The sequence below is a fragment of the Hypanus sabinus genome, chromosome 20, assembly GCF_030144855.1.
Source record: "Hypanus sabinus isolate sHypSab1 chromosome 20, sHypSab1.hap1, whole genome shotgun sequence".
NCBI lineage: Eukaryota > Metazoa > Chordata > Chondrichthyes > Myliobatiformes > Dasyatidae > Hypanus > Hypanus sabinus.
The window spans coordinates 43,776,392-43,803,493 of record NC_082725.1 but is presented as its reverse complement, the minus strand read 5'-3'; positions in this window follow the sequence as shown (position 1 = coordinate 43,803,493).

Genomic DNA, 27,102 nt, shown 5'->3' with positions numbered 1-27,102 from the left:
CTATGCCTCTCATATTTTTATACGTCTCTAACAAACACAGCGTATCTAATCTGTCCAATAGTTAAATCTTCCAATCTGGGCAACATGCTGGTGAATCTTCTCTGTACTCTCTCTCTCTCTAGCACAACCAGCTTCTTCTCAGTGTGGCAACCAAAAATGCACAAAGTATTCCAAGTGGAGTCCTACATATGTTTTGCAATGTTGCAACATAACATCCTATCTTCTATATTATCTACCCTGCTCTATGAAGGTATGCATACTATATACCTTCTTCACCAGCTTATCAACCTGTTCTTCCACATTCATAGAATCAAGGTCCCTCTGTTCATCAACATTGCTTAACACCCCACCATTTACCACGTGTCCTACCGCTATTTGGTTACAAAATGCATCACCTTGCACTCGTTAGGATTAATTCCACCTACCGATGTTGTATGCAACTTTTCATCTGATCTACATCCTGCTGCAGTCTTAGACAAACTTCTTCGCTATCCACAATGCCACCAAATTTTGGGTCAAAGTCACTGCATAAATGAGCATTCAGGAGATTCAGTGGGATTGTCCCAACCAATTTCTCAAAGTTGGTTGTACCTATTATTGTCTGTGAAAATAAAACAGTACTTCAGTTATGTTTATTATTTATTCCTTCCTCAATGACAAAGCCAATTGTTTCAATACCAAAACACACAAAATGCTGGAGGAACTCAGCAAGTCAGGCAGCATCTATGGAATCTAATACAATTGACTTTTCAGGCCAAGAACCTTCATCAGGACTGGAAAGGAAAGGGACAGAAATCTTTTCAGAAAGTCCTTCCTTTCCTCATTCACCTGTTCTGTCAAGGACAAAAATCAGCAGGTGTAGGGGAATACCATCCTCTCCAAGTCCCATTCTGACTTGTATGTCAATTTAAATGAAAAATGCTGCATATCTTTTTCCCATTATCAATGCTGATTCAAAATTCTGATATTCTCTGGTTAATAGCTGGGTCTTCCTTCTCCAGTTATCTGCAAAGATTACAGCAGTTCAAGGAGAAGGCTCATGGCAATTCTCTCAGCAATGGGAAGTCAAGTTCAAGGAAAAGACCCGTGCCAGCCACCTCAGGACGAGAAAATAATATTTAACCTTCCTAACTCACATCTCCGAGACAGATAAATGGGGACGCTGAAGAGTGTAACAATTAGCCTGCCATTGGCTACTTTCTGATTTATAGTTTTATGTTTAAATGAATTCTGTATTAAGGGTACATTGGCTCATCCATTTATGCATCTATGTATATAGTGAGGATATATCATCTATCAGCTCTCTCAATCTAATCTATGGTGCCATAATACTACATACCTCACCTCATTTTCAAAGTGGTTCTACTTGACTCACAGAAAGGAGAATGATTGTTTGATGACCAAGAAAATCAAAGTCATTTTTTGTGTTAGACAAGTTTCAGAACAAATTTCCAGCATTTGATCTCTTTTTTGTATAACATATCCAAATTAATGTTTTATTCAAGGTCAGCACTTTGCTGCTGACACTTTTGCTTCTTCCAAGCAGAAATGTGCAAAATAATATGGCCTCATTATATTGCTTTTACAGATACCCATAATAAAAATGGGAGCGATATTAGGTTTGAAATTATTATTCATAAATTCCTGCTCCAAAGACATCCATCATCCTATCTCAAGGCAGAGGAAAAGCAAGTTCAATAATACGTAAATCTAATGTGCTGAAAGTTGTTGAAAGTATGTTCATTGTGACTTCATACAAAATGGCTATTTGACCAAACTGGAAATCAATTATATTTTAGGTCAAAGCCTGGAAAACTAAAGTATCTATCAAGCATGAATAAAAAGCAAAAATTCATCCTTACATTAGAGTGAAACAGATATTTCTTTTCAGAACTACCTCCTGATTAAGTTAAACCTACATTTGAAAGGAAAATGCTATAATGAGCTCATTAGTATACAACGAAAATCAATTCTCAGACGATATTGAAACCAATTGTTATCAATCCGGGACAAGATTTTAAAAAATGCCTAATGAAAGTTGAATTGAAATTGTGGAATATATACTGATTAGGTTTTATTCTCAAGTTCCAAGAGTAGCAGCAAATAAAAAGATACCTTGGAAACACTTGTCAGGCTAGGCAGCATTTATTAACTCTATCTCTATATCCACAGATCTAGCTGACCTGCCAAGTGATTTCAATGTTATTTGTTTTTACTTCAGTATCTACATTTTTCTTTCATTACCAAGAGCAGCAATAACTAGCCAGCCTTTTGGGGTGGGATTTAGTGCATTGAGTATTTATTGTAATAAGAAGGAAAAATGTATTTTTGAATATTCTCCTCAATATAATGAATACCTAGGAGAAAAAAATCACTTCACTTTGTATCAGTCTTCTCCTCCACTGTGAAGATAGACTTGAAAGCTTAATAATAATCTCCTGGGTTTGTGGATTTTACTAAAGAATATTTTTAATCACACAAATAGAATATGAGCAGATGAATCGACTGAGCAGTTGTATCTACAGAGATCAGCTAGAATATAAAAGTTCATTGTATTTTCCTGCGCTTTGGAAATTGAAACTGAAAAAATTATTATAAGTAATGTGCAAGCGAATTCTAGTATTTACATATGTTAAAAGATGATTGATGACTTTGGTCAATTCCTTCAGTAGAACTGAACTTTGAGGGAATTCAAGGGAGTGCATGTTCATTTTCATCTCCCATTTATATCTTCCCTCCCCAGTGCCCCCAATAGGCCTAGGTGGTACAGAAACTGGACTGCAGTAGACAGGAAATCTCTACAATGGATAATTAAAACTGCCCCAACCATGCTATCAGCTTATCTGCCATTAAGGACATAGACACAGAAAGGTGCCTTTAGAAGCCAAAAAATACACCTGATCAATTCTTTCATGTTTCTTCCCATTTTCAACACAGATTTGTGATTTCTTAATTCAGTTTTTGTTCCCTTTTATATGAATTTTAGCTCTGCAAAATGACACTGAGGAGATATGATAGACGATGCAAAACCTAGGCCTAGCTATGTTTAAACTGACCACCTCTGGGTTGGCTGACAAAAACAGGCACTCAGCCTGTTCCCTAGAGGACTGTCGGAAGTATCTTAATTAGGATGGAAGTCTCTACTTTGCAGGTTGTGTGTGAGAGACAGCAATCCAAGCATCTCAATGGGAGGTGAGAGGCTAGGATCCTTCATGCTGGACTATCCCGAAAAGCTCTCCCTCCTGTCTGATTGCTCCCGCAAAAAGATCCTCAAATCTAACTCCCTGATCCCTTCAGTTCCTGAGTCAGCCCTCGGTACCCTGCAAACAACTCTCCCCTGACTGCAGCTCTACCCATTTAAGATCAGATTCCACCCACATGCACCCCTCTCATTCCCTCCTTCCCTCCCCAACACCCCCAGTAGGACCAGATGGTTTGGAAACTGCACTGCAACAGACTGGAAGGCTCTACAATGGGTAGTCAAAGGTGCCCAATGCTTCCCTGGCACCAGCCTACCCATCATCAAGGACATACATACAGAAAGGTGCAGGGAAAGGTCCAGTAACATCATGAAGGATCCCACCCACCTTGCTCACGTACTCCCTTCAGGGAGGAGGCTACGTAACATGCACCAGACTCAAAAACAGTTACCTTCCCCAATCAGTAAGGCTGATCAACACCTCCAACCACTAACCCACCCCTCCACACCCCCAATCACCACTACCTTATCATTTTCTGCCAGAATCGCCTTATGTACAGACACTCCTGTGCTGAACATCACTGCATGGACACACAATCAATCTATGGACAGTATATAAGCTATCTTATGTAGTTATAATTATTCTGTTTTTTTAATCATTCTTTTTTTTAATCATACTGTGTTTATTTTTGTGCTGCATCAGAGCTGGAATAACAATGTTTCATTTTCTGTTACACTTGTGTGCTGGAAATGACATTAAACAATCTTGGTTTTTGAATCAGTCAGTCCAAAGTGTTCTTCCTGTCCTTCCTTTAAACAGGCTGACTTTCAGGAAGGGAATCTGGCAATGAGAGAACAAACTCCAGAGTCCTCACTGACAATGTTCATGTGGAAGCAGTTACCATACATATGAACTCAATGATGCTTTTTGTGCAACTTTCTTTATGAATTATAGTGTCATAGAAGTATGTAGTAGAGAAGTGGGCCTTTCAGCCCATCTGAATTCTGCTGCCATTCTAGCTCGAAGCACCCGCTCTAGGCAGCTTTCCCAGGAAACTCAGGAAAAACTAGTAGTGGAACTGAACCCTAATAAATCCAGGGCCATCCTGCACTGGGTTTTATTGTGAATCAGAAAAATTCTTTTTTTAGCATCAGCATTATGTGACTTTTTAAGCTAATTAGATCTTACCTAGCTGTAGATCTGTCATCTGAACCTAAAATAAGATCTTCTCTAATGGCACATGTGGACAAGTTCCATTTTTGCTTATAAAACTACTGCTGAATCTTAGCTTGTCCAGTCATTTGGCTTTATGCTAACTGTACTGCTTCCAAGTTTCCTGGCACATTTGAAGAATCTGTGCAATAATTTACAAGTGGCAGTTGCTGTCAATGGGTGCGTTGCAGTCACCAACTGGAGTGAACAATGAGCCCATTACTGACTGACATGTAATGATGCAACTCCATCCACTATCACCTTTGATTCCCGTCAGTTAGCAGGCTGGGTAAGATTTCAGGAGATAGGTAAGGAAGGAAGAACAAGAGAACCATGGAAGAAAAACTATACCATTTAATCATCTATCTTGAAAGTAAATTAGTCAATGAACTAGAAATAGATAATAATCCAGGTATATTTCTGCCAAAATAAAAACTAGGTTAATTGCTCTTATTGTTATTAGTGAGTAAATCATTCAAATAATTCAGCGCTGTGCTGAGGAAGACATCTCCGTGAAGTGCAGACCTTCTCAATTTATTGAATGATTTACGTTGCTCCACAGTTTGTCTCTGAAGGAAGTAACAGTCCACGTTCACCCTCAAATGTAGAATTGCAACATTTACATTTTAATTGCCAATTAAAATTTATTTTAAAAATTTGAAGATGGAAAGTAACAGTCGAGGTATCTTAGATAATAACAAGATTTATGTTCTAGCAGCAGTATTTAATATCTCTCGTCCCAAAAAGGCACTAACATGGAGACTCACGCCTACAGCTTCTAAACTGTAGCTGGAGACAATTTAAACATTTAATTTATTTTTCTTATTTAAAAAAAATTCTTCCTTCTATTTCATTTATCTGCACTTCATTGACCTCTACTTTAGCCATTTCCATTTCTGTCATTCACCTGTCCTAAATCTTACAATCCTATAAATTAATCAGTGATGATGCCTGGTCAGTAAGCTGTGTGGGACATTGATGAGACTGCACTTGGAGTATTCTGTGCAGTTCTGGGCAAGTTATTGGAAGGTTTGGATTAGGCCAGAAATGGTGCAAAAAAGATTAACAAGGTTGTTGTCAGGACTAAAAGGCTTGAGTTACTAGGAGAGGATGAATAAGCTGGAACTACTGTCCCATTGAGCACAGGAGACTGAGTGGGTGATCTCATTGAGGTTTGTTAAAATCAAAAGAGACATAAATAAGGTAGATAATCACAGCCTTTAATCCAGGTTAGGGAAATCGAAAGCTACGTTTAAATTAAAGTGAGGGGGGAGATTTTAAAAGGAATGTTTTTCACACTGAGGATGATGGGTATTTGGAAGAAGTGGTAGAGGTGGGAACAATTACAACATTTACTAGACATGTGGACAAGTTTATGAATAAGAAGAGTTCAGAGGGATATAGTCCAAATGAGGCCAGTGTGGACCAATTGGGTTGAAGAGATAAATATGGAGAAGGATACACCTGGTCCTTAGGTTGAGATTCTAAATTGCAGCAAGGCCAATTTTGATGGTATCAGAAAGGATCCTGCATGTGTGGATTGTGACAGGCTGTTTTCGGGAAAAGTGTACTTGGTAACTCGGAAGCCTTAAAATGTGAAATTTTTGAAATTACAGAGTTTGTATGTTCTTATCAGAATAAAAAGCAAGGTTTAGGCAACCTTGGTTTATGAAAGATATTGAGGTTCTGGTTAAGAAGAAGAAGGAGGAGGTGCTTAGCAGGTATAGGCAGGAAGGAAAAATGAGGTACTTGAAGATGATAACAAATGCAAGAACACTCTTAAGAAAGTACTCAAGAGAACTAAAAGAAGGCACAAGTTGTTCTAGCAGACAAGGTGAAGGAGTATCCCAAGGATTCTATGGATATATTGAAAGCAAAAGGATTTGAAGGGGCAAACTTGATCCTTTGGAAGATCAGAGTGGTCAGCTGTGTAGAGAGACAAAAAGATAGAGATCTTAAATGGATTTTTTGCCTCTGTATCTACTCGTAAGGTGGGCACAGAGTCTGTAGAAGTGAGATCATTCATCATATAGAGATTTCAGTGTCAGAGGTGTTTGTTGCCTTTAGGCAAATTAGGGTAAAAAAAATCCCCAGAGCCTGGCAAGGTGTTCTTCAGATCCTATGGGAGGCTGGTGCAGAAAATACAGATGACCGAGCAGAGACATTTAGAGCAGCCTGAGCAACAGGTGAGATGCTGGAGAACTGGAGGGTAGCTAATATTCCATTTTTTTAAGAAAGGGAAGAGTAAGCTGGGGAATTATAAGCTGGTGAGCCTGACATCAATAGTTTGTAAGTTATTGAAAGGTATTCTACGGGACCAGATATATCAGTAGTTGGATTGACAGTGACTGATTAAGGATAGTCAACAATACCTTGTGTATGGTAGGTCATGTCTAAGAAATCCTACAGAGTTTTCAAGGAAGTTACCAGGAAAGTTGATGAAGACAAGGCAGTGGATGTTGTCTACATGGACTTTAGCAGAGCCTTTGACAAGGTCCCACATGGAATGTTGGACAAGAAGTTCCAGTTGCTTGGCATTGAGGATGAGGTAGTAAAATTGGATTAGATATTGGCTTTGTGGGAGAAGCCAGAGAATCATAGAAGATCTCTCTGACTGGAGGGTATACTGCAGGGATCAGTGCTGGGTCTGTTACTGTTTGTCAATGATCTGAATGATAATCTGGTTAACTGGATCCGCAAATTTGCAGATGACACCAAGATTGAGGGTGTAGTGGACAATGAGGATGTTTATCAAAGCTTGCAGAGGGATCAGGACCAGCTGGAAAAATAAGCTGAAAAATAGCAGATGGAACTTAATGTAGACTTACAATGGGAGCAGTAGAACACTGGGGAGCCTGGTAGAATGGAGGGATCTGGGAATGCTGATCCATAATTCATTGTAAGTAGCATTACAGGTAGATAGGTTTGTAAAGAAAGCTTTTGGCACATTGGCCTTCCTAAATCAGAGTAGTGAGTGCAGGAGTAGGGATGTTATGTTGAAGCTGTATAAGATGTAAATGTGGCCTAACTTGGAGTATTGTGTGCAGTTTTGACCACCCACTTATGAGAAAGATGTCAATAAATTTGAAACTGTGCAGAGAAAATTCACAAGGTTTTTGCCAGGAATGATGGACCAGAGGTATAGGGAAAGGTTGAATGGCTTAGGACTTTATTCCCTAGAGTGTAGGAGAATGAGAGGAGATTTGACAGAGATATACAAAATTATGAGGAGTATAGTTAGGGTAAAGGCAAGCAGGCTTTCTTCACTGAGGTTGTGTGAGACTGGAATGAGAGGTCACACGTTAAGTGTGAAAGGTGAAACGCCGAAATGTTACAGGGGAAGGTGAGGGGGCGGTGGCGCTGTGGAAAGACCTTCTAGCGAAATGTGGATGTGGGTTTGATTTCGACACTTAAGAGAAATTTGGATAGGTGCATGGATAGGACGGGTATGGAGGACTACAGTCTGGGTGTAGGTTGATAGGACTAGGCAGATTAATAGTTCTGCATGAACTAGGTGGATTGCAGGGCTTGTTTCTGTGCTGCAGTGTTCTATGGTTCCTGTTGCATCTGATTAAAATGCTATTACAACTTATAATCAAGTAAATATTAGAAAGTACAACATGGATGACCAAATATAGCTGGTTGGTTTGTGACCATACAGGTCTGATTGAATCTTACCACTCAGAAGGACACTGCTTGCTCCACTGTGCTAAAGTTTGTCCTTTGCAAGAGCTGTCCAATTAACCTTCATGCCATCCCAATGTTTTTAATTTTAATTGTATCCTAGTTTTAAGTTGAATGAAATGAAATTAAGCTAAGTAAACATCTAGTCCTAAAGAGTTTGCATAGCAAATAATTTAGAAATCCACAAATCTTGTCTGTAAACGAATGTAGAAAGATATTTTATACACTCTACATAGTACAGTAATGAGGCTTTTAAATGCATTGCCTAACAATAATTTATTTTAGATCTGTGAGGAAGGAGATGATAAGGACAAAATGCAAAGTCCCTGCTGTCATTGCAAGCCTTCCAGCCAACTTGCCATCTCTTGTTTGTGTTTTGCTTTCACATCTTGAAGGACTTTGCCAAACAATGTCCCTCCATCTGTGCTTGTTTGATTTGCTCCAAGTGCATAGGGTAAAAATTGATCTATAAGAATAGTATCAAATGGCTGATAACAAACTGGCTGTCAATAATGCCCTGTTTGAAATTTATTTCCTTTGATGTCAAGATAGACAGGCCTACCACCTGTGCTTTATTATAAGTAAGAACCAAGTTTATTTTATCACAAACAGGAGAAAATCAGAAGTCAGGAGACAGGTAGTTGGCTGACTGTCAGGAGAGGGAAGGGGAATAGACAGGAAGAGCAGAGCACCCCTGTGGCTGTTCCCATCAACAAAAAGTATACCGTTTTGGATACTGATGATGGGGATGACCTACCAGGGACAAGTTGCTGTGGTTACGTCTCTGGCACTGATACTGGACACTCAGCTCAGAAGGGAAAGAGGGAAAAGAGGAGAGCAGTAGTGATAGGGGATTTCATAGCTAGGGGGACAGATAGGAGGTTCTGTGGGAGAGATCGAGAATCCCGGATGGTCTGTTGCCTCCCTGGTGCCAGGGTGCGCGATATCTCGGATCAAGTTCTCAGTATTCTCAAGAAGGAGGGTGAGCAGCCGGATGTCGTGGTCCATGTAGGGACCAATGGCGTGGGTAGGGAGAGTGAGGAGGTCCTGAAAGGTGAGCTTAGGGAGCTAGATGCCAAGTTAAAGGACAGGACCTCCAGGATAGCAATCTCAGGATTGTTACCAGTGCCACGTGCTGGTGGGTTTAGAAATAGTAATATAGTGCAGACCAACACGTGGCTGAAGACATGGTACAGGAGGGAGGGCTTCAGATTTATAGATAATTGGGCAGTTTTCCAGGGAAGGTGGGACCTGTTTCGACGGATGGTTTACATCTGAACTGTAGGGGGACAAATATTCTTGCAAGTAAGTTTGCTAGAGAGGTTCCAGTGGATTTAAACTAGATATGGGGGGGGGGGGGGGGGGGGGAGGGGAACCAGAATGTAGGAACAGATGTATGGGAGAAGAAAGAAAAAGAAGACAGTAAAGTTCTTTGTACTGTTAGAGATAAACAGAGAGGAAGAGGTGGAGACTTTCTTAAATGCATTTATTTTAATGCTAGGAGCATTGTAAGAAAGGTGGATGAGCTTAGAGCATGGGATTGATACCTGGAAATATGATGTTGTAGCTATTAGAGCAGGGGTGGGCAAACTTTTTGACTTGTGGGCCACAAAGGGTTATAAAATTTGACAGGGGGGCCGGACCAGGAGCAGATGGACGGAGTGTTTTGGTAATACACCTCATAAGAGAAAATAAAATATCATGGGAGATGTAGAAAACATGTGCTTTAATTTCAATTGAAAATGAACAAATGCATTACAACAAAATATCTGTCTTTGAAGTCCCATGGTATTTATTGAAATGGCTTTTAAAACACTGAAAATTAAATGAATAAAATACAGCTTTTTTTAATAGTACCAGTTATTATTTTAAAGCACTGAAAATTCTGTTATCCTTCAAGATATTATCATCATCACTCTCCTCCTGCCTGTCTTTATTTCAAAAATGGTAGGAGATGCAGGTCTACTTGTCCTGCTCCTTCTTATTCAATTGTCCCCTGTGCCAAAACTCAACAACGACCAGCACAAGGACAGAACAGTGACAGCGCGCCAGTATGCGGAGCGCGTTGTTTGATCTGGAGCGCATTTTTTATTTTGAGAACGTACATGCACCTGCGCACTACTCATGTCCATCACTTAACAGAAATGACATGTAACATGTAAGGCTTATTGAAAAAATATTTTCAAATGCATTTTTTACATAACACAAGGAAGAAACTTATTTTTAATTTCAGTGGGAACAGTGTTGTTGGTCTCCCTTTTTAGCCAGCGCCTCAAAGTCTGGATTTAGTTTTGTTGTGGCGATTCTCAGGATGGATCTGAGGTGTTGGTCAGTTAACTTGGATCTGTGGCTGGCTTTGTTGATTTTCATGATGCTGAACGCCTGTTCACACAAATAGGTCGAGTCGAACAAAGAGTAAAGCGCAAATGTGGAGTAATACGCTGCACCTCAACAAAGGTCAATGTGTAGTGTTGTGCTACATGCAGCGCTAAAATTACGACACGGAATTGGTAACTGCAGTCGAAGAAAAAAACTTTATTCGAAATCCATAGCCTCACTTTTAAGCCTCCCTCAACCTGCCCCCCGTGGTGCAGAGGCTCCAAAGCTCTGTGCTCACAAATCCCCGCAAGCTATCTCCCTTAGCCGGAAAGCTGGCTAATTGTGAGCCGGTTCGGATGTGCCAGGAAATGGGTCACCACAAATGTATATAGAGTGCGTCATCTATTGGGAAAACGCCAGAATTGCGGGGAAAAAACATTAACAAGGTTTATTAATATAATTTCATCAAGTTCTGCGGGCCGGATTAAAAAGCTTAACAGGCCGCATATGGCCCGCGGGCCGTAGTTTGCCCATGTCTGTATTAGAGAAACATGGTTGCAGGAGGGATGTGATTGGCAACTAAATATTCCTGGATTTTGTTGATTCAGGTGTGATAGATTTGGAGGGACAAGAGGGGAGGTGTCGTGTTGCTTGTCAGAGAAAATATTACAGTGGTGCTCTGGCAGGATAGATTAGAGGGCTCGTCTAGGGAGACTATTTGGGTGGAATTGAGGAATGTGAAAGGTGTAGTAACACTTACAGGGGTGTATTATAGACCACCTAATGGGGAGCGAGAAAATGGAGGAGCAAATTTGCAAGGAGATATCAGATATTTGTAGTAAGCACAGGGTTGTGATTGTGGGAGATCTTAATTTTCCGCACATAGACTGGGAAGCCCATACTGTAAAAGGGATGAATGGTTTGGAGTATGTAAAATGTGTGCAGGATAGTTTTTGCAGCAATACATTGAGGTACCAACTAGAGAAGGGGTAGTGTTGGATCTTCTGTTAGGGAATGAAATAGTCAGGTGATGGAGGTATGTGTTGGGGAGCACTTCGGGTCCAGTGATCACAATGCCATTAGTTTCAATATAATTATGGAGAAGGATAGGACTGGACCCAGGGTTGAGATTTTTGATTGGAGAAAGGCTAACTTTGAGGCGATGCGAAAGGATTTAGAAGGAGTGGATTGGGACAATTTGTTTTATGGGAAGGATGTAATAGAGAAATGGCAGTCATTTAAAGGTGAAATTTTGAGGGTACACAATCTTTATGCTCCTGTTAGGTTGAAAGGAAAGGTTAAAAGTTTGAGAGAGCCATGGTTTTCAAGGGATATTGGAAACTTGGTTAGGAAAAAGTGAGATATCTACACTAAATATAGGCAGCATGGAGTAAATGAGGTGCTCAAGGAATATAAAGAATGTAAGAAAAGATCTTAAGAAAGAAATTAGAGAAGCTAAAAGAAGATATGAGGTTGCTTTGGCAAGTAAGGTGAAAATAAATCCAAAAGGTTTCTACAGTTATATTAATAGCAAAAGGATAGTGAGGGATAAAATTGGTCCCTTAGAGAATCAGAGTGGACAGCTATATGTGGAGCCAAAAGAGATAGGGGAGATTTTGAACAATTTCTTTTCTTCGGTATTCACTGAGGAGAAGGATATTGAATTGTGTAAGGTAAGGGAAACAAGTAGGGAAGTTATGGAAACTATGACGATTAAAGAGGAGGAAGTACTGGCGTTTTTAAGAAATATAAAAGTGGATAAATCTCCGGATCCTGACAGGATATTCCCTAGGACCTTGAGGGAGGTTAGTGTAGAAGTAGCAGGGGATCAGACAGAAATATTTCAAATGTCATTAGAAAAGGGGATGGTGCCGGAGGATTGGCCTATTCCTCATGTGGTTCCATTGTTTAAAAAGGGTTCTAAGAGTAAACCTAGCAATTATAGGCCTGTCAGTTTGACGTCAGTGGTGGGTAAATTAATGGAAAGTATTCTTAGAGATGGCATATATAATTATCTGGATGGGCAGGGTCTGATCAGGAACAGTCAACATGGATTTGTGCATGGAAGGTCATGTTTGACAAATCTTATTGAATTTTTTGAAGAGTTTATGAGGAAAGTTATCGAGGGTAAAGCAGTGGATGTTGTCCACATGGACTTTAGTAAGGCCTTTGACAAGGTTTCGCATGGAAGATTAGTTAAGAAGGTTCATTCGTTAGGCATTAATATTGAAGTAGTAAAATGGATCCAACATTGCCTGCAAGGGAGATGCCAGAGAGTAGTGGTGGGTAACTGTTTGTCAGGTTGGAGGCTGGTGACTAGTGGTGTGCCTCAGGGTTCTGTACTGGGTCCAATGTTGTTTGTCATATATATTAATAATCTGGATGATGGGGTTGTAAATTGAATTAGTAAGTATGCAGATGATACTAAGGTAGGTGACGGTATGGATAATGAAGTAGGTTTTCAAAGTTTGCAGAGAGATTTAGGCCAGTTAGAAGAGTGGGCTGAGTGATGGCAGATGGAGTTTAATGCTGATAAGTGTGAGGTGCTACATTTTGGTAGGAATATTCCAAATAGGACATACATAGTAAATGGTAGGACATTGAAGAATGCAGTAGAACAGAGTGATCTAGGAATAATGGTACATAATTCCTTGAAGGTGGAATCTCATGTGGATAGGGTGGTGAAAAAAGCTTTTGGTATGTTGGCCTTTATAAATCAGAGCATTGAGTATAGGAGTTGGGATGTAATGTTAAAATTGTACAAGGCATTGGTAAGGCTGAATTTGGAGTATTGTATACAGTTCTGGTCACCGAATTATAGGAAAGATGTCAACAAAATAGAGAGAGTACAGAGACGATTTACTAGAAAGTTACCTGGGTTTCAGCACCTAAGTTCCAGGGAAAGATTTAACAAGTTAGGTCTTTATTCTTTGGAGTGTAGAAGGTTGGGGGGGGACTTGATAGAGGTATTTAAAATTATGAAGGGGATAGATAGAGTTGATGTGGATAGGCTTTTTTCGATTAAGAGTAGGGGAGATTCAAACAAGAGGACATGAGTTGAGACTTAGGGGGCAAAAGTTTAAGGGTAACACGAGGGGGAATTTCTTTACTCAGAGAGTGGTAGCTGTGTAGAATGAGCTTCCAGTAGAAGTGGTAGAGGCAGGTTCAGTATTGTCATTTAAAGCAAAATTGGATAAGTATATGGTCTGGAAAAGAATGGAGGATTATGTGCTGAGCGCTGGTCAGTGGGACTAGGTGAGAGTAAGCGTTCAGCACGGACTAGAGGAGCAAAGGTGGCCTGTTTCCGTGCTGTAATTGTTATATGGTTGTATGCTGGAAATCCAAAGCAACACACACAAAATGCTGGAGGAACTCAGCAGGTCAGGCAAACATCTATGGCAAAGAGTAAACAGTGGATGTTTCGGGCCGAGACCTTTCATCAGTATTTTTATAGCTGTCTTCAACAAATTAATTATGGCCCATACCGATGTACAGAATATGAGTGCAGGTGTGGGCCATTCGGAACAAAACTATCTATTTTGCTTCAGACATTGCAGTTGCCTCTTACACTGTAATTCAGGTGCCCTTTCCTTCCAACTGAAACTGAGGAAGGCCAGAAGCCTCAGGCCAAACCTTGCGGGAGGGAGAATTGAAGAAGTGGTCTTCGTTTTACAAACCCTCACTCAGTTGAAATATCATCCCGTGGGGAGAGAATCTTGCACTCAGAAGGAGGCTGCTTGCTCCACTGTCTGTCCTTTGAAAGAGCAAAGTTCTCCCTGTTCCTGTGTGGATTTCCTCTGGGTGCTTCACTTTCCACCCACAGCCCAAAGACATATTGTTTTACCAACTCTCACTCAGTTGCGATGTCATCCCATCCTCAACCGTACAGCCCAAATCAGCTGAAAAATAAGCACCACTTTGCCAGAAAATAGATCATGACTGATTTTACCGTATTTGAATTATCCAACAACCATTAAATCTTTGGTTCTTGTTGAGTCCAGGAGCAGCCGTAATTAAAATCATTTCAGTCTACTTCAGATGGGAACAGGAGTCGTATCGAAAATCTAATGGAATTTGAGTTGGTAGTGAAGAAAGCTGTTTCTCAACAGGCATTTCTAAAGTGAGGATCTGAAATACTGTTAACAAGTTCACTATGCCAATCACTCTTCCTAATCAATAACCTGAAGACAGTGCCATCAATATACTGCTGCTCCGAAAGTACATGCAACAAAGTAGTTCCTGTCAGCCTGTTCCACAATCTCTGATTGAACTCCCTGCCCAAAGTCTCGGGCAATCTTAGTGCACTGATGTTGTAATCTATGAAGGGATATTCCTCAGTCAAGGTGGAGCATTTTGTTGAAAACTTTGACATATTTACATCTTGTATTTGCATCAGATTTCAAAGTAATGCTAACAGAATATCACCAAAAACTGACTCAAAGGGAATTGAACACGAATGCTAGAACACCAAATAAATATAAAAAGGATATGGTGTGAGAAACATGGATAACTGAAGGCTTGTTGAATAATAGATGGCAATGTGGCCTTTCACCATCCCATTAAAACATGCAGCTGTAAGACATTCAATCAGTTGCAAAGGCTCCTAAAATGACAAAGGATGCTATTCAGTCTTTGCTTGCAGACAATTGTGTACGTGAGTCATCTGTTTATGGGATCTTTTAATTAAAGAGTGCCTCAGTTTAATCACAAACAAGAGAAAATCTGCAGATGCTGGAAATCCGAGCAACACACACAAAATGCCGGAGGAACTCCGCAAGGCCAGGCAGCATCCATGGAAAAAGCACAGTCGACATTTCAAGCTGAAACCCTTTAGCAGGGCTGGGGGAGAAAAGCTGTGGAGTAGATTTGAAAGGTGGGGGAGGGGAGGGTGATGCACTATCAATAATTCCAAAAGATTGGTGGAAGTAGAGTAAATACTGAAAGGCTCGCATTAGCAGTAAAATGGAGCACGTCCATGCTGGATGACTGTGGGAGGAGCAGTGACACAGTCACCTTTATCCAGGGGTCTTTGGGAGGAGCCACAGCAGCAGCCACATGGCTTACCACATGCACCCCTTCTTTTTAAAAGAGAGTGCCACGGGGTGAAGTGACTGACAATATTTAAGACGAGTATATTTACAGGTCAAGTCTATCAGGTGGTCGAGTCTGTCGCTGCGATCTACGTAGCACCGGTGGTGATTGTACCGGTGACGGTGGTTGTGCTGGCTCCGGCCTGACTTGAGGAGCCAGCCCGTTAGGCCTCAGTAATCCCTCATGCGTGTGCTTGGCACCCGGTATGGGAGTGTCGTGAGATGTCTGTGTAGGGCTTGGCGTGCGCAGTGACTCATGGGTGCATACATCGGTGGGTACGGGGTTCATAGTCACCATAGAGTGCTCGGGGTAGGGGTCTGGTGCTCCTGCGGGTGCCAGGTCGCGGATGGAGACCATGTCCTCCTGCCCATCAGGTAAGACCACGTAGGCATACTGGGGGTTCGCATGAAGCGAGAGACCGGCAGTCCCTTTGACCTAAGGGCTAAGAGTGTGGCCTTCCACACCGTGGCATTCTCCCTCTCCACCTGTCCATTTCCCTGGGGTTTATAACTCGTGGTCCTACTAGTAGCAATACCCCTAGCCAGCAGGTATTGGTGCAGCTCGTCACTCATGAACGAGGACCCCCGTCACTGCGGATATAGCATGGGTATCGAAACAGAGTGAAGAGCTGGCGCAGGGCCTTTAGGATGGATGTGGCAGTGGTATTGGGACAGGGGATGGCGAAGGGGAACCGCGAGTACTCGTTGATTATGTTAAGGAAGTACACATTGCGGTCGGTGGAGGGAACGGGGCCCTTAAAGTCGACACTCAGTCGCTCAAAGGGGCGGGTGGCCTTGATTAGTTGTGCCTTTTCAGGACGGTAGAAGTGTTGTTTGCACTCTTATGCAGACTTGGCAGTCCCTGGTCATCGTCCTGATTTCCTCAAGGGAATAAGGCAGGTTCCGGACTTTCACGAAGTGGAAAAGCCGGGTGATCCCCCAGGTGGCAAAGATCTGCATGGAGGGCGTATAGCCGCTCAATCTGCGCGCTAGCACACGTTCTCCGGGATAGGGCATTGGAGGGCTCATTGAGATTCCCAGGCCTGTACATGATGTCATAGTTGTAGGTGGAGAATTTGATTCTCCATCTCAAAACTTTATCATTTTTGATTTTGCCCCACTGTTGGTTGCTAAACAGTAATGTGACTGGGCGCTGATCAGTCAGCAGGGTGAACTTGCCGGTGAGATAGTGCCTCCAGTGCCTAATAGCTTCCACTATGGCCTGGGCTTCTTTCTCCACTGTGGAGTGCCGGGTTGATGTCGATCCAGTGACTCCCGTACCATCCGTGCCGGGTTGATGCCGGGTTGTGGAGTGCCGAATTTCAGGGCCCTGAAGGGTACGGGAGAAGAACACCACTGGTCTTCCTGCCTGGTTGAGGGTAGCAGCCAGCACGAAGTCAGAGGCGTCACTTTTCATTTGGAAGGGAATGGTCTCATCCACCGCATGCAATGCTGCTTTGGCAATGTCCCCCTTAATGCGACTGAAGGCCGTGCAGGCCTCAGCTGAGGGGGTAAATGTGGTGGACTTGACCAGGGGGTGGGCCCTGTCTGTGTAGTTAGGGACCCATTGGGCGTAATAGGAAAAGATGCCCAGGCACCTTTTGAGGGCTCTGAGGGTGTTGGGAAGAGGGAGTTCCAACAGGGGGCACATACAGTTAGATACACCATTCGTGACAATGAAGAGGATGCACAGGAAGTGATAAATCCTGCCATCCACCTCGAAGGTGTAGGGGCGGCCCTCCGGGCGGATGGGGAGCTGATGGTAAGCAGATTTCAGGTCTATGGTCGAGTACACCTTGTACTGAGCTATCTGATTGACCATATCCGCGATGAGGGGTAGGGGGTACGTGTTAAGCTGCATGAACCTATTGATGGTCTGGCTATAGTCCACGACCATCCTATTTTTCCCCCTGTTCTGAACAATGACCACCTGGGCCCTCCAAGGACTTGTGCTTGGCTCAATGATCCCCTCCCTGAACAGCCGCTGCACCTCTGACTGAATGAAGGCCCTGTCTCCCGCGCTGTACCTCCTGCTTTTAGTTGTCACAGGTTTACAGTCGGGGGTCAGGTTGGTGAGCAGTGGTGGGGGAGGGATCTTGAGGGTGGAGAGGCCACAAGTGGTGTCAGTAGTGCGGCTGTTGGCATGGTGCTGGGTGGAGGTCAGTGTGTGGTGCATGGTGCAGGTCAGTGTGTGTGTGTGGTCAGTAGTGGGGTATGTGACGAATTCCCACAAAACTGCGGATTTCTGACAGTGATTGGTGGGAGGGGCCCATCATACTCCATTGTCACATTTTCAGGTGGCTCCAATAGCATAGGGGCACACAGTTGAGGCATGACCAGTAATGTAAAGTCTCGATAGTCTGTGCCCTGCACCACCAGTGTCACTACAGAACCCCCCCAGATGTCTGTTGTATGCGACCTAGAAGCCATGGCTATCCTTTGACTTACCGGCCATGTCACAAGTCTGCAGCGTTACGCCACGTCCAGGTGGATAAAACTCTCCGTGCTGCCTGTGTCAAACAGGCAGCTTGTCCTGCGCCCCTCCACCAGGATGTCCATCATTGACCTTGCAAGCTGGTGGGGAGCGCTTTGGTCAAGGGTCACGGAGGCCAGAGTTGAATCGCTGTCTTGGTCTGGGAGGGTGATGCACTATCAATAACTCCAAAAGACTGGAAGTAGAGTAAATACTGAAAGGCTTTTATTAGCAGTAAAATGGAGCACATCCATGCTGGATGACTGTGGGAGGAGCAGTGACACAATCACCTTTATCCAGGGGTCTGTGGGAGGAGCCACAGGAGCAGTCAGCAGAGGGGCAAGTCCAGACAGGTATACATGGTTTACCACAGAGGGGAGGGGAAATAGAAACCCAGGTGATAGGTGAAACTTGGAGGGGGAGGAATGAAGCAAGCGGCTAGGAAGTTGCTTGGTGAAAGAGACAGAAGGCCATGGAGGAAAGAAAAAGGGAGGTGGGCTGGTGGTAGGAGCACCAGAAGGAGGCAATGTGCAGGCAAGGAGATAGCATGAGTGAGGAAACGGGGATGGGAAATGGTGAGAGAGGTGTTACTGGAAGTTTGAGAAATCAATGTTCATGCCATCAGGTTGGAGGCTACCCAAACGGAATATAAGGTATTGTTCCTCCAACCAAAGTGCGGCCTTATCACGACAGTGGAGAAGGCCACGGATGGAGATATTGGAATGGGAATTGGAAATGGAATTAAATAGATGGCCAATAAGAGATCCCCCCTTGAATTAAAATGGGTGGCAATTTAATGTTTACTCAAAAACACTTCTGGTATATTTCTATGGAGATTTTTTTTCATTTCCCTATTGAAATGAAATTGGGTGGCATGGTAGTGCAGCACAACTCTTTACAGTTCAATTCCCTCTACTGCCTGTAAGGAGTGTGTGTGTTCTCCCCGTGACTGTGTGGATTTCCACTGCGTGCTCCACTTTCCTCCCACAGTCCGAAGACATACCGGTTGGCAGGTGACTTGGTCACTGTAAGTTGTCCCATGATTAGGGCTCAGATTAAATCCGGGGATTGCTGGGCAGCATGACTCAGAGGGCCAGAAGGGCCTATTCCGTGCCATAACTCAATTAATAAATAAACATTTTATAACATAAAATGGAAAAGGTAGAATACAACAGAGATAAACAAAGAATTTGCAAACTGTTTTGTCACGCACGAAGGAAGTTTAAAGGAACCAGAGTTCGAATGAATTTAATGAAAAAATGTACCAATGACACAAAGACTAGGGGAGTAAAATAAGCACAGGAGACAAAGCCCTAATGATGTGAAAGGAGCAAAGGAAACTGCCCTAGTGCGTATAGAGGGAATGGGAGACAGAATGCTCATTAGTGAATGGAGCAGAGTTCCGAAGAGTACAAGGAGCATGTGGGCCAGTCCTGGTGATGATAAGGAGTGCAGGGAACAGTGATGGAAAGGGAACAACGATGATGGAAGGCCAGTAAGGAAAAGCAGTAAAGAATGGAAGGCAGAGCCTCAGAGCTTCATTGGAGTCCAGGCAACAAAATGCTTTCAGCTTACATGTACAATTCTTTAGAACTTTGTCTCCAACTTCCACCCTCCCCTCAAATTTAACTGGTCCATTTCTGATGGACCATTTCCCTTTCCTCATTCTCTCTGTCTCTGTCTCTGGAGACAGCTGATCTATTGATGTCTATTATAAACCCACTAATTCTCATAGTTACCTGGACTGTGCCCCTTCCCGTCCCGTTACTTGTAAAAATTCCATCCCCTTCTCTCAGTTCCTCCGCCTCCGCCGCATCTGCTCTCAGGACGAGGATCTTCATTCCAGGACGAAGGAGGTGTTTGCCTTCTTCAAAGGAAGGGACTTCCCTTCACCATCAATGCTGTTCTCAACCTCATCTCTTCCATTTCACGCATGTTTGCCCTCACCCCACAAAGGATAGGGTTCCTCTTGTCCTCACCTACCACCCCATCAGCCTCCCCATCCAGCACATAATTCTCCATGAGTTCTGCCATTTCCAGCGAGATCCCACCACCATGTTTTCCTCCCCCCCCCAACTTTCTGTTTTCCACAGGGATCATCCCCTACGCAACTCCCTTGTCCGTTTGTCCCTCCCCACTGATCTCCCTCCTGACATATATCCTTGCACACAGAACAAGTGCTACATCTGCCCCTACACCTCCTTCCTCACTACCATTCAGAGCCTCAAGCAGTCCTTCCAGGTGAGGCAACACTTCACCTGTGAGACTGTTAGGGCCATATACTGTGTCCGGTGCTCCAGGTGTGGTCTCCTGTATATCGGTGAGACCTGATGCAGAGTGGGAGACTGCTTCACCGAGCTTCTACTCATTCAGAAAAAGCAGAATCTCCCAGTGGCCACCAATTTTAATTCCACTTCACATTTCTATTCCTACATGTTGATGACATGGCCTCCCCTACTGTTGCAATGAGTCTACTCTCAGGTTGGAGGAATGTCACTTATATTCCATCTGGGTAGCCTCTAACCTGATGGCATAAACATCAATTGCTTGAACGCTGGGTTTCCCCTAACACCTTGTGGTTGACTTCTCATCTTTTTTTCTGGTCCTGATGAAGCCTGAAATGTCGACTGTACTCTTTTCCATAGATGCTTCCTGGCTTGCAGAGTTCATTCAGCATTTTGTGGATGTTTCTTATGGTGAGTGAGTCTAAGACCAAGAGATGTGGCTTTAGAATAGAGATATGTCCATTCAGAATGGAGATGAGGAGGAATTCCTTTAGCCACAGAGTGGTGAATCAGTGGAATTCATTGCCACAGGCATTAGGTATATTTAAGGCAGAGGTTGATTACGACATGAAGGGATACGGGGAGAAGGCATGAAAGTGGGGCTGATGGGGAAATGAATCAGCCATGATGAAATGGTTGAGCAGACTCGATGGACCAAATGGCCTAATTATGCCCCTATAGCTTATGGTGTTAAGATCTAATTGGTATGTCCAATTCTAGGTGCCACAGGAAAGGAGTAAATGCTTTTTCAGAGGATGAAGAGTTAATTGCTAAAATAATTCCAGCTCTTGGTGATTTCAGTTAAATGGATCGACCAGAGAAGCTGGTGTTAATCACCTCTGAACAGAGACCGTAGTGAAGAGATCCGACAGAAATATTTGAAATTATCGGATATTGACACAGGAAACTAAAATATTCCCATTGGTGAAAGATCAAGGATTCATGAGACCTGGAATGAAGGCAATGAGCAAAAGAACAATACATCCCACACTGACGCCCAGTCTACAATGGGGATTCTGAGCTCCTGTTGCAGACTATTTCAGTTCTCTTTTCCATTCCCATGTTAACCTGTTCATCCTTGGCCACCTCAGCCAGGGTAGCAATTTCTGCTGCTTGAGGTTGTCTAAACCATAATGGCATGAATAATGAGTTTTCTAGTTTTGGAAACCCCTTCTTTATTCTTCCCCTTTCCCTTCACAGCCCCTCTGTTTCTGGTGTATCTCCAGTCATCCCACTTTTGCTCCCTTTCCCACTCATCCACCACATCCCTCCCTCCCTCCCTCCTGCTTCCATCTCCCTACTTCACACACATCCTCCCCTCCCCACATCTGGTTCTAATTGTTGTTCACCTTTCCCCTAATGGTTTCCATTCTTATTTCCTTTACTTATCAGAATCTACCACTGAGAGTGTTTTGTCTTTTTGCTTACTCCCTACCTCCCTCATTAGCATTTTCACACACCCTTTATCCTCTCTCTCTTCATCTATCTCCATCTATCATTCCCCTCCTACTATCTTCCAATTCCAACCTCCTAGCCCACCACCCCCTCATTCATTTTCCCAGCCTGGCACTACCTCCTCATCATCTCACACCCATCTTCAGTCCACCAGTCTCCACAGAATCCTATCTCAACATTCCCCTTTTCCTCATTATACTGGCTATCTTGCCTCTCCAATCCCAGTTGTAATAAGACCATAAGATCCAGGAGCAAAATTAGGTCACTCAGGCCATCGAGTTTGCTCCACCATTCCACCATGGCTGATTTATTATTACCTCAACCCTATTCTCCTGCCTATTCCTTGTAACTTTTGATGCCCTGATTAATCAAGAACCTATCAATCTCCACCTTAAATATCCCCAATTGGCACAGTCATCAATGGCAAAAAATTTCACAGATTCTCCATCCTCTTGCTAAAGAAACTTTTACTGATCACTGTTCCAAATAGATGTCCCTTAATAGCAATTCTTCTACAGAATTTATCTATAGAATATTATCTCTTCACATCCACTCAATTCAGACTTCTCAATATGCAATAGGTTTTAATGAGATCCCCACTCATTCTTCTGAATTCCAGCAAGTAATGGGCCAGAGCCATCAAATGCTCTTCAAATGTTAATCCTTTGATTTCTGGAATACTTTGTGAACCTTTTTTGGATTCTCTCGAATGTTAGCATATCCTTTCTTAGATAAGGGCCCCAAACCTGCTCACAATACTCCAAGTGGGGTCTGCCCAATGCCTCGTAAAGCCTCAGCATTACTTCTTGGCTTTTGTATTCTAATCCTCTCAAAATGATCGCTAACATTGCATTTGCCTCCTTTACCACCAACTCAACCTGGAAAGTATACTTTAAGGAATCCTGCACGAGGACTCCCAAGTCCCTTTGCACCTCTGAGTTTTGAGTTTTCTCCCCATTTAGAAGAATAGTTTAGACCTTTATTCCTTCTGCCAAAATGCATGTCCATGCACTTCCCTACATTATATTCCATCTGCCACCTGTTTGCTCAGTCCTTCTGCAGACACCCTGCTTCCTCAACACTACCTGCCTCTCCACCTATCTTCATAACATCGGCAAAATTAGTCTAAAGGTAGTCAATTCCTCCATCAAAATCACTGACACACTGTACGACATGAAAAGAAGTGGTTCCAACTCCAATCCCTGCAGCACACCACTAGTCACTGGCCGTCTACCAAAAAAAAGTCCCCTTTATTCCCACTTTTTGCCTCCTGCCAGTCCAGGAGATCAATCCATGCTTGTCCATTTCTTCTAATACCATGGGCTCTTATGTTGTTATGCAGCCTCACCATGGCACCTTGTCAAAGGCCTTTTGCAAATCCAAATACACAACATTCACTGACTCTCTCTGTCTATCTCGACTATTATTTCCTCAAAGAGTTTCAACAGATCTGTGAGAAAAGATTTCCCCTGTGGAAAACCTTGCTGACTTTGGCCTATTTTATCTTGTGCCTCCATATTCTCCAAAACCTCATCCTTAATAATGGACTCCAACATCTTTCCAACCACTGAAGTCAGGCTCCCTGGCCTATAATTTCCCTTTTTCTGTCTCCCTCCCTTCCTAAAGAGTGGAGAGACATTTACAATTTTCCAGTCGTCAGGAGCCATTCCAGAATTGTCACAGTGTGAACTGACAAGTGACTCAAACTACATGCGGAGGAATGTCAGATTCCCATGTAGAGACAGAAACAATAATTTATTCACAGGAATTTCAACAGAACATCAGTGGCTTGACCAACTAACCCGGTGAAACAAACCATTCTTGAAAAACAAAGACTTCGCAACAAGTGCTAATAGGGAGTCCCTTTAAAATGATACAGTACACAGGAAACCCGAGCCAGTCAAAGTAAACTCGGCAAGATTAAACAGAAAGTACAAGGCCTTAATAACTGTAGATAAGACAACAATTAACAAATACAGGTGCACAGACATGCAGGGCTCCTATCAGTACCTCCCTCTCTAAGGCCCAGGGTGCCCTTCTTATTCTCCCGTATGAGCTAAAGGTCATCGAACTGCAGCTCCAGTTCCTTAACACAGTCTCTAAGGAGCTGCAACTTGATGTATTTTGTGCAGATGTACAAACCCCATTTCCAGAAAAGTTGGGGTATTTTCCAAAATGCAATAAAAACAAAAATCCGTGATATGTTAATTCACGTGAACCTTTATTTAATTGACAAAAGTACAAAGAAAAGATTTTCAATAGTTTTACTGACCAACTTAATTGTATTTTGTAAATATACACAAATTTAGAATTTGATGGCTGCAACACACTCAACAAAAGTTGGGACAGAGGCATGTTTACCATTGTGTTACATCACCTTTCCTTTTAATAACACTTTTTAATCATCTTGGAACTGAGGATACTAATTGTAGTAGATTTGCAATTGGAACTTTTGTCCATTCTTGCTTGATATAAGACTTCAGCTGCTCAACAGTCCGTGGTCTCCGTTGTCTGATTCTCCTCTTCAAGATGCGTCATATATTTTCAATCTGGACTGGCAGCAGGCCAGTCAAGCACATGCACTCTGTGTCTACAAAGCCACGCTGTTGTAGCCCATGCAGAATTGGTCTGGCATTGTCCTGCTGAAATAAGCATGGACATCCCGGGAAGAGACGTCACCTTGATGGCAACATATGTCTCTCTAAAATCCTAATACACACCTCAGAGTCAGTGGTACCTTCACATACATGCAACTCACCCATGCTGTGGGCACTGATGCACCCCCATGCCATCACAGACGCTGGCTTTTGCACCTTTCGCTGATAACAATCAGGATGGTTGTTTTCATCTTTGGCATGGAGAACTCAATGTACGTTTGTTCTGAAAACTAGCTGAAATGTGGACTTATCTGACCACAGCACACATTTCCACAGTCCTTCGGTCCATCTGAGACAAGTTCAGGCCCAGAGAAATCGCCGGCATTTCTGCATAGAGTTGATCTATGGCTTCTTCCTTGTGTAATACAGTTTCAAATTGCATTTCTGGATGCAGCGACGGACTGTGTTAAGTGACAATGGTTTTCCAAAGCACCCCCAAACCCAGGTGGCTATAATTGTCACAGTAGCATGACGGTTTCTTAGGCAGTGCCACCTGAGGGCTCGAAGATCATGCACACTCAACAGTGGTTTCCGACCTTGCCCTTTACACACTGAGATGTCTCTGAATTCTCCGAATCTTCTCACAATATTATGTACTGTAGATGTTGAAAGACTTAAATTCTCTGCAATGTTGCGTTGGGAAATGTTCCTTTTGAGCTGACTAACAATTCTCTCACAAATTTTGGCACAAAGGGGTGAGCCATGACCCATCCTTGCTTGCAAAGACTGAGCCTTTGATGGACACTACTTTTATACCCAGTCATGATACCTCACCTGCTACCAATTAGCCTGCTTAATGTGGAGTCTTCCAAACCGGTGTTACTTGAATATTCTGTGCACTTTTTAATCTTATTTTAATTCTGTCCCAACTTTTGTTGAGTGTGTTGCAGCCATCAAATTCTAAATTTATGTATATTTACAAAATACAATTAAGTTGGTCAGTAAAACTATTGAAAATCTTTTCTTTGTACTTTTATCAGTTAAATAAAGGTTCACGTGAATTAACATATCACAGATTTTTGTTTTTATTGCATTTTGGATCTCAGAATGGCGGTGCAGACTCGAGGGGCCGAATGGTCTACTTCTGCACCTATTGTCTATTGTCTATTATCCCAACTTTCCTGGAAATAGGGTTTGTAGTTATCAGGGAGACTGGAGGTCTCCCAACTTTACTACATCTCACACGAGGAACATAAAACTATCTCTGGATGCATTCTCAGTGCATTAGCTATGTATTGACAAAAAAAGAACTTACTAGAAACTTTCTTACTTACTTAGAACCTCCTCCTGTGCTTGTCCAAGCCTGTTCTAGATTGTCACCCAAAGCCAAAGCACTCTAACACTACCCCACTCCAACAATAGCCGCTCTGCTTACTCCTCCTTTCTTTTTATCAGCACTGCCATCTGATAAAAAAGCTTTGCACTGCATCACTAATGAACAATCTCTGCCACCAGCAGAGAGATAAGCGAAAAAGCACCCGAGCTATTTTTAACATGTTGCATCACAAACAAACAGCCTTTCACGCTGATTGCTACCTGCCAAGGAAACAAATGTAGGGTTTCAACACAAAACATCAATATTTCCTCTCGTCCCTAAGCTGATGCTTGACCTGCTGAGTTCATCCATCAGGCTGTTTGGTGAATGACAATGGGAAAATCCTTTCAGCGATGAGTTGTTGCAATTTGGAATGCTACACCAGGGACAGCATGCGTTTAACTAGCAGTTAAGTAAGCTTCTAAGAGGAAACAATTTGCAGTGTCATGGGAAAGTCTCAAGATGAGGCTAGCTGGATTACTAAACAACTGTGGCCCTGAGTAGCTGATTCACCTCCAAACCAGAGAAAATCTGTGGAGGCTGGAAATCCCAGCAACACACACAAAGTGCTGGAGGAATCTGCTGAAGGGTCTCAGCCCAAAACGTCACCTATACTCTTTTCCAAAGATGCTGCCTGGTCTGCTGAGTTCCTGCAGCATTTTGTGTGTTCTGAGCTGATTCACTTTGTGTGTTGAAGGCTGATTCAGTGAGTACCCAAAGTTAAAATCTCATTGGTCTATCCGGAAGCTGTGAATGGCATAACATTAATGCAACCCCCTTCTTTCATCACTGCACAGTTTGCCAAATTTCAAAGTACAATTTATTATCAGAGTGCATACATGTCAACACATGCAACCCTGAGATTCTTTTTTGGTGAGCATACTTAGCAAATCTATAGAACAGTAACTGTAAACATCAGGAACTATAAATTGTAAACAAACTGTGCAAATGCAGATATAAATAAATAGCAATAAAACATGAGCAGGGAATAACAATATAACAGACTCTTTAAATGAGTGTAGCTTTCCGCTTTTGTCCAAGAGCCTGATGGTTGAGGGGTAGTAACTGTTCTTGAACCTGGTGGTGCGAGTCCTGAGGCACCTTTACCTTCTACCTGCTGTGGGAAAGGAGCATGGCCTGGGTGGTGAGGATCTTTGGTGATGGTTGATGATTTCCTATGGCAACATTTCATGTAGATGTGCTCAATGGTTTGGAGGGCTTTACCCATGACATACTGGGCTCAATCCACTACCTTTTGTTGGATTTTCCACTCAAAGATACTGGAGTTCTCATGCCAGGCTGTAATGCAGCCAGTCAGCACACTTTCCACCACAAAACTATAGAAGTTTGCCAAGGTTTTCAATGACATGCTGAACCTCCACCGACTCCTGAGGAAGTAGAGGTGCTGCTGT